General features: G+C 35.1%; 1 protein-coding gene across 1 annotated transcript in view; it reads left to right on the top strand.

The window, feature by feature from the left end:
* LOC122295985 (receptor-like protein 15) overlaps nt 1-12,269 on the top strand; it is a 72,471-nt gene that overhangs the window by 28,627 nt on the left and 31,575 nt on the right. The window lies entirely within an intron of this gene.

Raw genomic sequence — 12,269 nt, 5'->3', positions numbered from 1 at the left:
GATCCATTTAGCTCACGAAACTTTTACATTTTTTTCACAAGTGACTTGCCAAGCTAACGATGTTGAGAATTTACCATTTTGTTCAGCTCTCCAAATAGGAATATCATCACCTGAAGCAATATTGACTTTTAGAAGTTTCAGCTCTTGACATAGGGTGTTCTTGACTAGCTCCTGGATTCGCTCCCTTAACAAATATTTATGGGAAATAAAATCAATTACATAATATAGATTTACAAAACTATATTATTTTCTAGTTTTCCAAAAGTTAAAGAGGTTAACTTAAAAATTAGGTTTGGTCCAATAACATTAAAAATATTGCATTTAAAATAATTTTTGACATTTAAAATCTTTGGAATCTTTTAAATACTTAGCTCATTTAAAAATCATCTACTAAATTTAGAAACAAAGATTCGAGTTTCAAAACGTTTAGACTAGGCTCATGACCAACCTGAAAGGAAAATGAGCATTTGATCATAGTGCCAATGAATTAGGCAGATTGCAATGCTGCCAATGAACTAGGCAGATTGCAATGCCGTATAAGTACTGGTAGTGCACTCAGTATTGCTCTTTGACTGAAAGGAGATTCCCAACTTGTGTCCACAAGCTGAATCTTGGTCCAAAAGACTGGTAACCGCAACATACAGGGCGTAAGAGTGTATACCAGCCAATAAAAAGTGATAACAGTTAATTGGATATTACAAAATGGCTTCTCTTTATGAAGAAATGTATAGGATGTGGGAAATGTTTTATGAGAAAAGAAAACTTTTTAAGGAAAAACCATACCTTGTAATATTTTTGAAGAAAGAAAACGTTTTATATAATATATGAATTCATATTTTGTAAAACGAACTTTCTAATTTAAATTAAGGAATTCCGTTGGAAGCTCTCTTTTAATTTTACAAGGCACGTTTACATCTTTAACTATAGATCTTCTATATGATGGAGAGGAAAGGAAATTTTTTTTATAAATTCAATAATTCCTGTCTCATTTTTTAAAACTATTTTTTAAAATCTCATCAAAAAGACCGGTGTAATAGATGAGAATATATATATATATATATATATATTTAATTATTTATATTTATCTTAACGATTACTTCTAAGCAATATATTGCAAAAGCAAGACTATACCTTGGACAAGTATAAACTGCTATATTGTAGAGTTAAGGGAAAATAAAAAAGTGAAAAATAATGCTTAGTGACCACTCTGTTTATGATATATGCAAGCCTTCACTTTGAACCCATTCAGATATTTGATTAAAACTCAAATTGAGGTACTTAAGCTCTTAAAAGGGAAGATATATATTCTTTAAGACCACCAGCAAAAGCAAGACACTCATTGTAATGACTCAGTGACATCGTGCGGTGTCAATAACAGTGTTCTTCTACCCCTACTATACCAGATTTTTGCACTACTGTGGAGGTTGAGGGATTAGCTATTCTCCGAGGGCTTCAGCTCTGTATTCATCTTGGGATTCATCATCTTGTGATTGAAAGTGACTCTTTGTTGGTTGTTAAAGAATTCAATAGACAAGGGTCTTCAAAGGCTGCAATTGGAAATGTTGTTAGGGAGGCTAGGGACTTGATGGCACGGTTTCATTCTTGTGCTGTGCAACATGTCAACAGAAGCTGTAATGGAGCAATACATTCACTTTCCAAGTTTGGTTTAAGTGTGCAGGATATTAGTTTATGGTGGGATGCATACCCTAATGTAATCTCTAATCTCCTTTGGGTTTATTCAAGTACTATATAAGCTTTTCTATTGATAAATGAAGTATGTTTTCCTATAAAAATAAAATAAAATACTAATGTGAAGGTATATATTTAATTATTTATATTATATGTTTAGTACTTCCTTTTGCATATGGGTAAGATTCTGTTCAATAAGTGACTCCATCACTTGAAGTTAATAATTAAATTGATAGAGTTTACAGTCAGCATTTGAACTCAAGACCTCCTCTTTGATATCATATATATTTCTGAATATTTGTAACGGATTATTTATTATGATAATGATTATTAGTGATGAAAACAGACTTATTTTACTAGGAAATAGTCAATTTTATTGAAAATAACTGGTCACAAATAAGCAGTTTTCTTGTAGAATATGAAATCATAAATTATTCCAAAAATTTAAGCTAATGAGAAGAAATATGTTTAATTATTTATATTTTTTTTTTATGTACATGTTCGTCCATCATATGTAGGAACAAAAATATCACTCTCCAGTATTAAAAATCCAGAGGGGCTTAGTAAAGAAAAGAAAAACTAAGTATCAAAAGTCAAGGATTTTGCTTCAGCATTATCTACTCACCAACTTTGGGTAAGCCTTTGCAAGACTTGCCATTCTTCTTTCTCCACCATATATTTCACCAGCTACGATATAAATCTGGAAACTAGGATCAATTTACAGCGCCCTTAGAGCCAGAGTAGTTTCCTTAGGTGTCAAGGGGCATAAACCATCTTTCCTTTGCAATTCAGAATTAATTATTTTCTCTTTCCACCAGGGATAAGCATACCTGTGAAAATATGCAACATGAAATTAATTTTGGGAGTTCAGAATGCCTGGTGCAGTAGCTTGTTAAGCAAATACACATGGCTCACCTCATTCTTGTCAACTCCTCCACCTCCTCCAATATGTCCATTTCATATCTAAGATGAAGTATTAGGAAATGACCATTTTGTCTTAAAAGCTTGATAACCCATCTACCAAATTCCTCTATCTGAGAAGTTGATAGGACCCAAACTTAGAGAATAAAAGTGCTAAGATAATATGTTTTCTCTTCGGGTGAGAATGAAGCACAGATTTGAATAAACTTGCATAATAATCATTAATAATTCTTGGCTGCTTAAATAGCATAACCACGTACACTTCAAACTAAAATAAAAGGGAAACTTGCTGACTAATAACTGAACTACAATGCACGTAAAACAGAGCATAAAATAGAGCATGCAAATACATAAAAATAGAATAAAACTAACGGAAATAAAAGTAACGTAAAACACGTAAAACTCTCAACTATCCATTCTACTTTTGCACGTTAAGCCATGACCCAGTCCATCCAGTGTACTCCTCATTCTTCACGTGCCCATAACTTCTTCCACTACGTCCCACCTCCCTATTTGCATGTCGCATAGCTTGTTACGTCCAACGTTATCCCAGTATTTGGGATTTGGCCTACAGGGCCTTGCTGACCATCGTGGCTTATCACTACCTCCCCCATCAAGTGGATCCTTGTCCTCAAGGTCCATATTAGGAAACATTTCCCGTAGCTTCTTTTTTTTTTTTTTTTGGATCCCATGTTGCCTCCTCAGCTAGAAGATGCTTCCATTACACTAAAATTTATTCCACTTCCCCACCACCTCGGTCAGCCTCCAATGTCCGTTGATTAGGGATGTCCTCACATACCACGTTACCCGCATGTCCCTCCAAGAGTAACAACTGGGGTCTTTGGCATCTATGCCCGGCTGTATGATAATTGCAATGGAAACAGAGGCCTTGTGCTCTCCTCCTTTGCATTTCCTCCCATGATAATCGCTTGATCGGATTAGCAGGTGCTGCGGGAGCTACACAAGCTGCTGGTGGAAGAGCTAGAGAAGCTCGTGCAAGTGGGGGTGGTTGTAAGAACTCTCGCGCTAAGCGGATAGCATCTAATGTTTGCGGTTTAAACATGCGGAGCCCGTCCAAGATCTCCGTCCTTAAACCACCCATGAATGTTCCCACAAGAGCCTTTTGCATCCAGCCTCTGACCCGATTGCCTAATTGTTTAAATTCCCATTGGTATTCACACAAGGAGCCAGTCTGCCTGATTCGTGAAAGAGATTCGTCAAAATCTTCGCAATTTGAATGCCCAAAGTGCGCCCATAATTCCTTTTCAAAATCTGTCCATGAGAGAACTCGTCCTTCTTCTTGGGAAGTCCTGCGGATCCACTGCCACCACTGGTTGGCCTCTCCTTCTAAGTGGTAGGAGGCCAAAGCCACTTTCTGGGCTTTGGGAGTATTCTGAAATTCAAAAAATTGGTTCACACGATTGAACCACTCCGTCGGGTCATCTCCAGAGAATCGAGGAAACTCCAGTTTTGTCGTTTTGGAAGAGACAATGTGCCATCCCCCATCGTGGCCTTCACAGTAGTGGTTACCATGCTGTGGAGGCTCCTGATTTGTGAGCAATACATCAGAGAGACGATTAAGAGTTTCTTCTAAATGCTGCAGTCTGTCAGCCATGTCGAGCTCCATCCGGTGTAGCCCATCTTGAACTTCACCAAGCCCCGCCTCCAGATGCTCAATACGTTCTTTATTGGTTCCCATAATGACCTGGCTCTAAGGCCAATGATAGGACCCAAACTTAGAGAATAAATGTGCTAAGATAATATGTTTTCTCTTCGGGAGAGAATGAACCGCAGATTTGATTAAACTTGCATAATAATCATTAATAATTCTTGGCTGCTTAAATACCAGAACCGCGTACACTTCAAACCGAAATAAAAGGGAAACTTGCTGACTAATAACTGATCTACAACGCACGTAAAACAGAGCATAAAACAGAGCATGCAAATACATAAAAACAGAATAAAACTAACGGAAATAAAAGTAACGTAAAACACATAAAACTCTCAACTATCCATTCCACTTCTGCAAGTTAAGCCACGACCTAGTCCATCAAGTGTACTCCTCATTCTTCACTTGCCCATAACTTCTTCCACTACATCCCACCTTCCTATCTGCATGCCGCATAGCTTGATACGTCCAACGTTATCCTAGTATTTGGGATTTGGCCTACGGGGAATTGCTGACCATCGTGGCTTATCAGAAGTGAATCTCAGAGCACTAAAATTTACTCTACAGCGCAGCTTCTGAATTTCCAAAGGTTGGCCATTATTGGCAAGTCGAGCATCAGTTCTATTTAGATGTACAACTTTGTACTTCTGTATCAAGGGAAGAATCTGTAGGACATATAATGATTACATCGAGACTGAAATCTCAAAAAAGGAAAAAGATCGATATGAAAGTATAATGATGCAAGCCGAACAATCCTTGCTAAAGCTAAATGTGTTAACCGAAATTCCTAAGCATTTGTGTAGTCTAAAATGCACTTGAGGAGAGAAACTTAAGGGGCAAATGAATCTTGGCCACACACGTGGGATTGATTTGCAAATCCAATGGTTGAGATAAATCGTGGAAGAAAGAAAAGAAACTAAAGAAGATATGTAGAGAAATGAAAATAGGAAATGGCATGGGACTAAGTTTAAAATCCAAATTGTTTTATTGATCCCAAAAATAATATTTTTCATCATATAATAAAATGATGAATTTTAGCAAATATTTATAATGGAAATAAAATCAATTACTTAATATAGATTTACAAAACTATATTATTTTAGATCTTTGCAAAAGTTAAATAGCCTAACTTAAAAATTAGGTTTGGTTCAATAATACTAAAAATACTGCATTAAAAATAATTTTGTACATTTAAAATCTTTGGAATATTTTAAATACTTGGCTCATTTAAAAACCATCTACTAAATTGAAAAACAAAGATTCGAGTTTTAAAACGTTTAGTCATGACGAACCTGAAAGGAAAATGAGCGGTTGATCACAGTACCAATGACTTGGCAAATTGCAATGCTGGATAAGTAGTATCGGTAGTGCATCCAGTGCCACCCCTTGATTGAAAGAGAATTCCCAACTTGTGGCCATAGGCAGAATCTTGGTCCAGAAGATTGCTAACCCCAACATACGGGGCCTAAGAGTGAGTACTGGCTAATACAAAGTGATAACAGTTAATATGTTATGAAATGGTTTCTCTTTATAAAGAAATGTACAAGGTGTGAGAAATGTTTTATGAGGAAGGAAAACTTTTTAAAATAACCCCACATTGTAATATTTTTAAATGAAGAAAATGTTTTATGTAAGTTATGAATTCATATTTTGTAAAATGAATTTTCTAATTTAATTTAAGAAATTCTATTGCGAACTCTCTTTTAAATTTACAAGGCATGTTTCAATTTTTAACTATAGATTTTTTTTATGTTAGGGAGGAAAGGAAAATTTTTAATAAATTCATTAATTCTGGTCTCATTTTTTAAAACTATTTCTTAAAATCCCATAACAAGGACGAGTGTAATAGATGGAAATAGATATATTTAATTATTTTTGGCTAAGTAATTTTAATTTTTTTCATGCATCACGCAAATATGCGACTAATTTTAATTTTTGTATAAAAGTTTTGCATTTATCTTAGTCTAATGAAAACACGATGCATTATTGTCCCTATTCATGTTCACACAAATCACATTTTATTACCGAACTTTGGACGATCTTGACTGATGATTACTACGTATGTTATAGGGCTAAAGACTTGGAGTGCAAAGCCAACGCTTTGTATTCTTCTCTCTCATATACGCGCAGATCCATTCTTCATCCCCTTCCCCTTCTTTCTTTTTATGACAGTTTCTCCTCCCCTTATGCAAAGCCCCTTATATATTTTTCTCACCCATTTCATCTCCAGTGTCTTCTCTCCCTTTTTTTCTTCTCTGTTTCACCCTCATCACATAGACGGAGAGCCCATTGCCCCCCCCCCCCCCCCCCCAAAATCTTTATCTTCATCTCCTTTCTTTTTTTCCCAACCTTCACTTGGCTCCGTTGTTGCCAACAAAATAAACCCAGCAATTGGCTACTTCTTTTTCAATTGTTGAATTCTTCTTCATTTTTTATTTTCCTGAGTAGGAAGTGAATGGTGAAAGGATTGAAGAACTCTGGTTCTCGGCTTGCTCTTGACACTTGTTGGCAAAGATAAAAAAAAATCATAAAAGAAAAATAAGTAGTATTTTAATAGTATAATGCAAAAAGAAGCTACTCCAATGTGAAGTAAGGTATATAAGTTAGCCAAAGTCAAAACAGTGATCATCACTAGTCAAATTTGGCCAATTTTTTAGCTAATTTGATGTGAATGCTCTCAATGCTTTCCTTTCCTTCCAGCGAAACCAAGACCACTATAGTCTACACCTTTGAGATCATTCCGTCTAAACCACCTGAAAACTTTTCTTTTCAACTGCTTTTGCATAAACTAATGTGAAGGTATATATTTAATTATTTATATTATATGTTTAACACTTATGTTTGTGTATGGGTAAGATTGTGTTCAATAAGTGAGTTCACTTGAAATTAAGAATTTAATTAATAGAGTTTAGAGTCAACATTTGAACTGAACACCTTCGCTTTGATATCATATATATTTCTGAGTATTTATAACCGATTATTTGTGATGAGAATGACTATTAGTGACAAAAACTACCTTACTTTTGTAGGAAATAATCAATTTTGTAGGAAATAGCTAGTCACAAATAAACAATTTTTTTGTAGAATATGAAATCACAAATTATTCCGAAAGTTTAAGCTAATAAGAAAAAATATGTTTAATTATTTATATTATATCCTTCATAATGAATCTAATTTGAATAGTTTTTCTTTTGTCTACTTTATTTATTAAGTTAAAGAGCAACAACCATATTCTACGTGCGGTGATTTCTGCAAAACTGCCACTATCATTCAAATGATATGTGGTCTAAGAGTCTTATTGTGTTACGTGTGTCTCTCAAGAATTGTTGAAAAATTATAGATTTGACTTTTTCGGTCTTGAAGAAAGAAAATAAACTAAGAAATGAGGGAAAGAGAGGAAGAAGAAAGAAGAGAAAGGAGAAAGGAGAAAGGAGGGAAGGAGATGGAGAAGGAGCCTCCTCATTCTCTGGAGAAAATCATATCTAGAGGTTTTTTTTAATTTTAATTTTTTGGAGTGTTGGTCCATATTATTTGTTTGTATTTGTTAATTTTTGTGGAAACTATAAATTAAAAAACAACCTTTATTGAAGAAAGAATTCAAGGTTAGGGTGTTTAATTTTGCTGAAGACAGACAATGCATCTTTTTATTCGAACATTTAATGTAGAAACCGTCCGAAGAACTTACATCCATTCATATGCAAATTAAACATAAAGGTTAAAGCGTAAATTGGTAGTTCTAGCGAAGAAGGTTTTGAATGTTATAACATTAAGTGCTTGAACGATTTGGCAATACCATTTGAACGCAATAAAGCTTGATTCAATTGTAAATTAAGCGTTTGGATGATATGGTATGTACCGTTCAAACTTCTACATTATGTTCGAATAATATTTATTTTGATTGAGCCGGTGTTAGGGACGAAATTCTTTCCTTCCAAAAGTTCAATTCCCTTTGAATGGTGGAGAAAAATTGCATCAAAAAATATTTTTTGTGACAATTTAAAATAAATATGGGGTTTTTTTTTGTGGTCTCAAATGGATTTAATTATTTATATTATATTTTTAATATTTTTCTTATATATGGATCAAACTTTTTTCAATAAATCAGTTCATCATGAGAAATATTTAATTAGTTATATAAAATGTAAAATCGGTATGCCTCATTAGCTAGTGTTAGAAAGCACCATCCACATCGATTCCTAATATGTTATATGCCTTCATTAAATGGAAACTCTAAAGCTAGTAAATCATGGATCACTAGCTAGTAAATATAAGAAAAAAATAATAAATTTTGATTAGTAATTTGAAATTTTAAACTTTAAATGAATTCCTTTTTTAAAATTAATTTTATAATAAAATAAATATGAAATCACGACATGCACTTTGAATGTAACAATTGTCCTTGTGGTAGGGCTTTAAAAAATAGTTTTAGAAAATGAGATAAGAATATGCAAAATCACATATTTTGGATATTGTCTTTGACATTCAAGAAAAAATCCCACATTGGCTTATGCATTTTTGAGGAAAAATAATTATAAAATATTATTTATTATTATTATTATTATTTTCCCTATAATTATTATTATTATTTTTACATATTTTGAAATTAAAACCCACTACATAAGATCTGCAAATATACACAAATTGTGTTGTCTTAAAAGTGAACATCAACAAATATATGGATGGTGAGTGTGATGAGAGAGAAATAAGTAATAAAATAATGTATGGACGGTGAATAGTTTTTCTTCAAACATGCAGAATTACTGTAGCCTATTATGAAAAAAATGCGTTTGCATAAACCAATGGACTTATTAGGTAAAAGTTGGTTTGCATTGGTGTTTGCATACACCAATGCGAGTGCTCTTATAGAGATCTAAAACTTGGTGTGAAACTGAAAGGATAGGCTCGATTTGAAAATAAATTGATTAAGTTCAATAATTACTAAACTAGTTTGAGGTTCTTCTATTTTTGTTTTGCAATTGTTGAGGTGTTGACATTCCATGATACCTTGAAGAACTAGACAAGGGTTTGATGGTGGCGGTGAAAGGTAGAAATGAGAGAAAGGAGGGCTGTAATCAAGGAAAAAATAGAAGGAGAGAGGGTTGAAATTATAGATTTTGTGTTGCACAATTGTTGTCAAATTGTTGCTGAAACCTCTCCGAAGGAATCCTAAAATAATTTTGAGATTGGTGGCCAAGGATAGAAATGAGAAAAGAAAGGAAAGCTGAAGTTGTTGGACTAAGAGGAAAACCAAAATGCTTTTAGCTGCTTTGAATTTGTTATATAGCTATTGCTTGTAATTTCTTTTGCTGTCATGAGTTGCAGGGGTTGATAGGTTGGCTGAGCAACCTCTTAAGATGGTCTAGAATGAGGCAAATACAATAGCTACAAGAGGATTGTGTTGAGGAGATAAGGAAGAGGTGAAAGAGGTTGTCGGTTCGCCATTGTAAATTTTTCTAGTTTGGTGTAATCTATGGATGTTCATGTCGGTTTAAACTTGAAAAGATGGCTCTCGAGTACACACTAACTTCAAATAGTTTGATGTACAAAAATGGAAGTTAAAACCTAATATACAACAAACCAACATACACAAATGGTCCCACAAATTCTCAGATCTATACAATCATCAGCTTTACAATTTCTCAATCTCTACAATCTTTACACTTCACATGGCATCTAACCACATCACAACTACACCATTCACAATCTAAAAATTTCAACAACAGAGCACCTTTCACAAGTTACATGACAACACAAGTTCAAAATTCACAATTCCAACGACATATATTCCAAGGTTAGTATGAGAGCCACTTACGACATGCAGGTAACATTTGCGGATGATGGAGGCACCCGAGCTCTATATTTGGCATAGAACAGTGCTAGTGGTGAGTTAGCCAATCGTGGGGCTTGTTGGAATAGAAGATTCTATACTACCTTTTCACAAACAGAAGGAGGGCACCGTGCATGACATTGCAGCAAGCAATGGAAGTTAGGTACAGAGCCATCGTGATTTACAACAGCAGAGTACCACACTACAGCAAAATATAAATTCTAGTAAGTAACAGCAGAGGAATTTGTTATTAGTTGGTTATTTGTAACAAACATAATTTTATTTTTTAATTCTTTTGGATCATGTATAAATACACTCAACTATGTACAAATTCATCAATGAAGGAATTCTTCTGAAACTTATCGTTCCTCTAATAGGGCTTGCCATAGATGATTTTTTTGTCATTGCTGCCTTATGCTGCTCTTTGTAGTTGTTGTCATGCAGAGGGCCATTGAGCACAGAGGAGCTGGGAGCTTCCGTGTGGGGCCTATTTTCTTGGACAGCGTGAAGTGGTGGTGTTGATCGTGAACATTGATTGGCGATTACTCGTGGTGAGGTTGTAGTTGAGAGAAATCAGAGAAATCAGGAAAGGGAAAGGGAGAAACCAAGAGGGTGGAGGTGACAGACTTTTGCATGGCGTAGAGGATGTCGGTAGCTAGGGATTGTTGCTGCGTATGACTGATGGCTTGCAAAATTTCGTATTGCAGATTTTACAAGTTCGCTCGAGCGGAGGCTTTTGGCCGCTCGAGCGAATTCAGGCAGATTCAAACGCTCGACTGCCGCTCGACAGGGAGCTCGAGCAGGTTGCTGAAAAACGAAGATCGCTCGAGCGGAGACATTGGCCGCTCGAGCGAAATCAGGCAGAGTCGAACGCTCGATGTGCGCTCGATAGGACGCTCGAGCGAAATCAGGCAGAGTCGAACGCTCGACGCGCGCTCGACACCCCGCTCGAGCGAACATCGTATTTTGACAGATTTTAGGTTTTCCGACGTGGGACCATATAAAAGGCCATTCTTCACTCTAGAGCCGCGAGTTTTGACTGGAGAACACTTCTTGGGAGAGAAAAACACAGTTAGAGGGATTCAATTCATCTGTTTTGGAGACGGAATTCCAATTTATTGCACGTACGTTGGATTCATACACGAGCACGGACGGGAGAAAGGCGTTGAATCGTTCCCTTGAGCTTTTGACGACCAGTTGAGGCTGCAAGGAGGATTTTTCAGTGTTTATTTTCTTCTTCCCATCTTCTCAGAACAATTATGGTGAATTCGTTTATGTTGAATTCCAATTCTAGCATGAGCTAAATTTTCTTCTTTCTAGGAAAACGATGTAACCTAATTCCGAACTATGCTTGTTTGTCCATGCTAATTTAATGCAAATTCTCTCTTTGTTTATCTGATTTATTCTGAGTTTAATGCTTCTAATTAACTGGCCATTGATTAGATGATTATTAATCTTGTGATTTGCTATCGAAAGAGGGAATCATAGGGTAGATCTTGGATATTTCAGCATAGGTAAGTATAGAGCTCGAAAGACTTGTATGAACCTGTGTAGTAATTAAATCATTGGTCTTATTGCGTTCTTGATTATTTAATTTGCATACTCTTGTGTGAATTGATAAACTAGAATCACTTCCAATTGACTATCGAAAGAGGCTTTTGGATGAATTAGAGATTTGCTAATAGACAAAAGAGGTTTAAGTTAAATTAGCTGGATGAGAAAAGCATAGTGAAGAATTATGGTGAAATCGATTTCCTAGAAGTTTTCTTCCCTATTGAATTTGATCTTCAAACATCAGTTTTACTTTCTTTGCTTACTTCTCTTGAGTTGATCTAGTTTTATTTGCTACTACAAAAACCTTAGCGATTCCTCTAGATAAAATTGAGATTAGCATAATTTTGGTATTTGGCAAGAGTAAGGTACCAATCCCTGAGGACGATACTCTTCTTATTACTTTACTATAAAACTACGATACTGTGCACTTGCAGTTTTGCACCGGTCAAGTTTTTGGCGCCGTTGCCGGGGATTAGTTTATTCTTATTCTTTTTTTTGTCAATATCGATACAAAGTAATCTTGGTTTTAATTTAGAATTTTGTTTTAATTTGTTCTACAGGTGTGTTTTTGACGTTGGATGCGCCGTGCTAGATCTCGTGATATTATTC

This window comes from Carya illinoinensis, chromosome 15 (genome assembly GCF_018687715.1).
Source record: "Carya illinoinensis cultivar Pawnee chromosome 15, C.illinoinensisPawnee_v1, whole genome shotgun sequence".
NCBI classification, from domain to species: domain Eukaryota; kingdom Viridiplantae; phylum Streptophyta; class Magnoliopsida; order Fagales; family Juglandaceae; genus Carya; species Carya illinoinensis.
The sequence above is the reverse complement of the archived record's forward strand: the minus strand, read 5'-3'. Positions and strand labels throughout refer to the sequence as shown.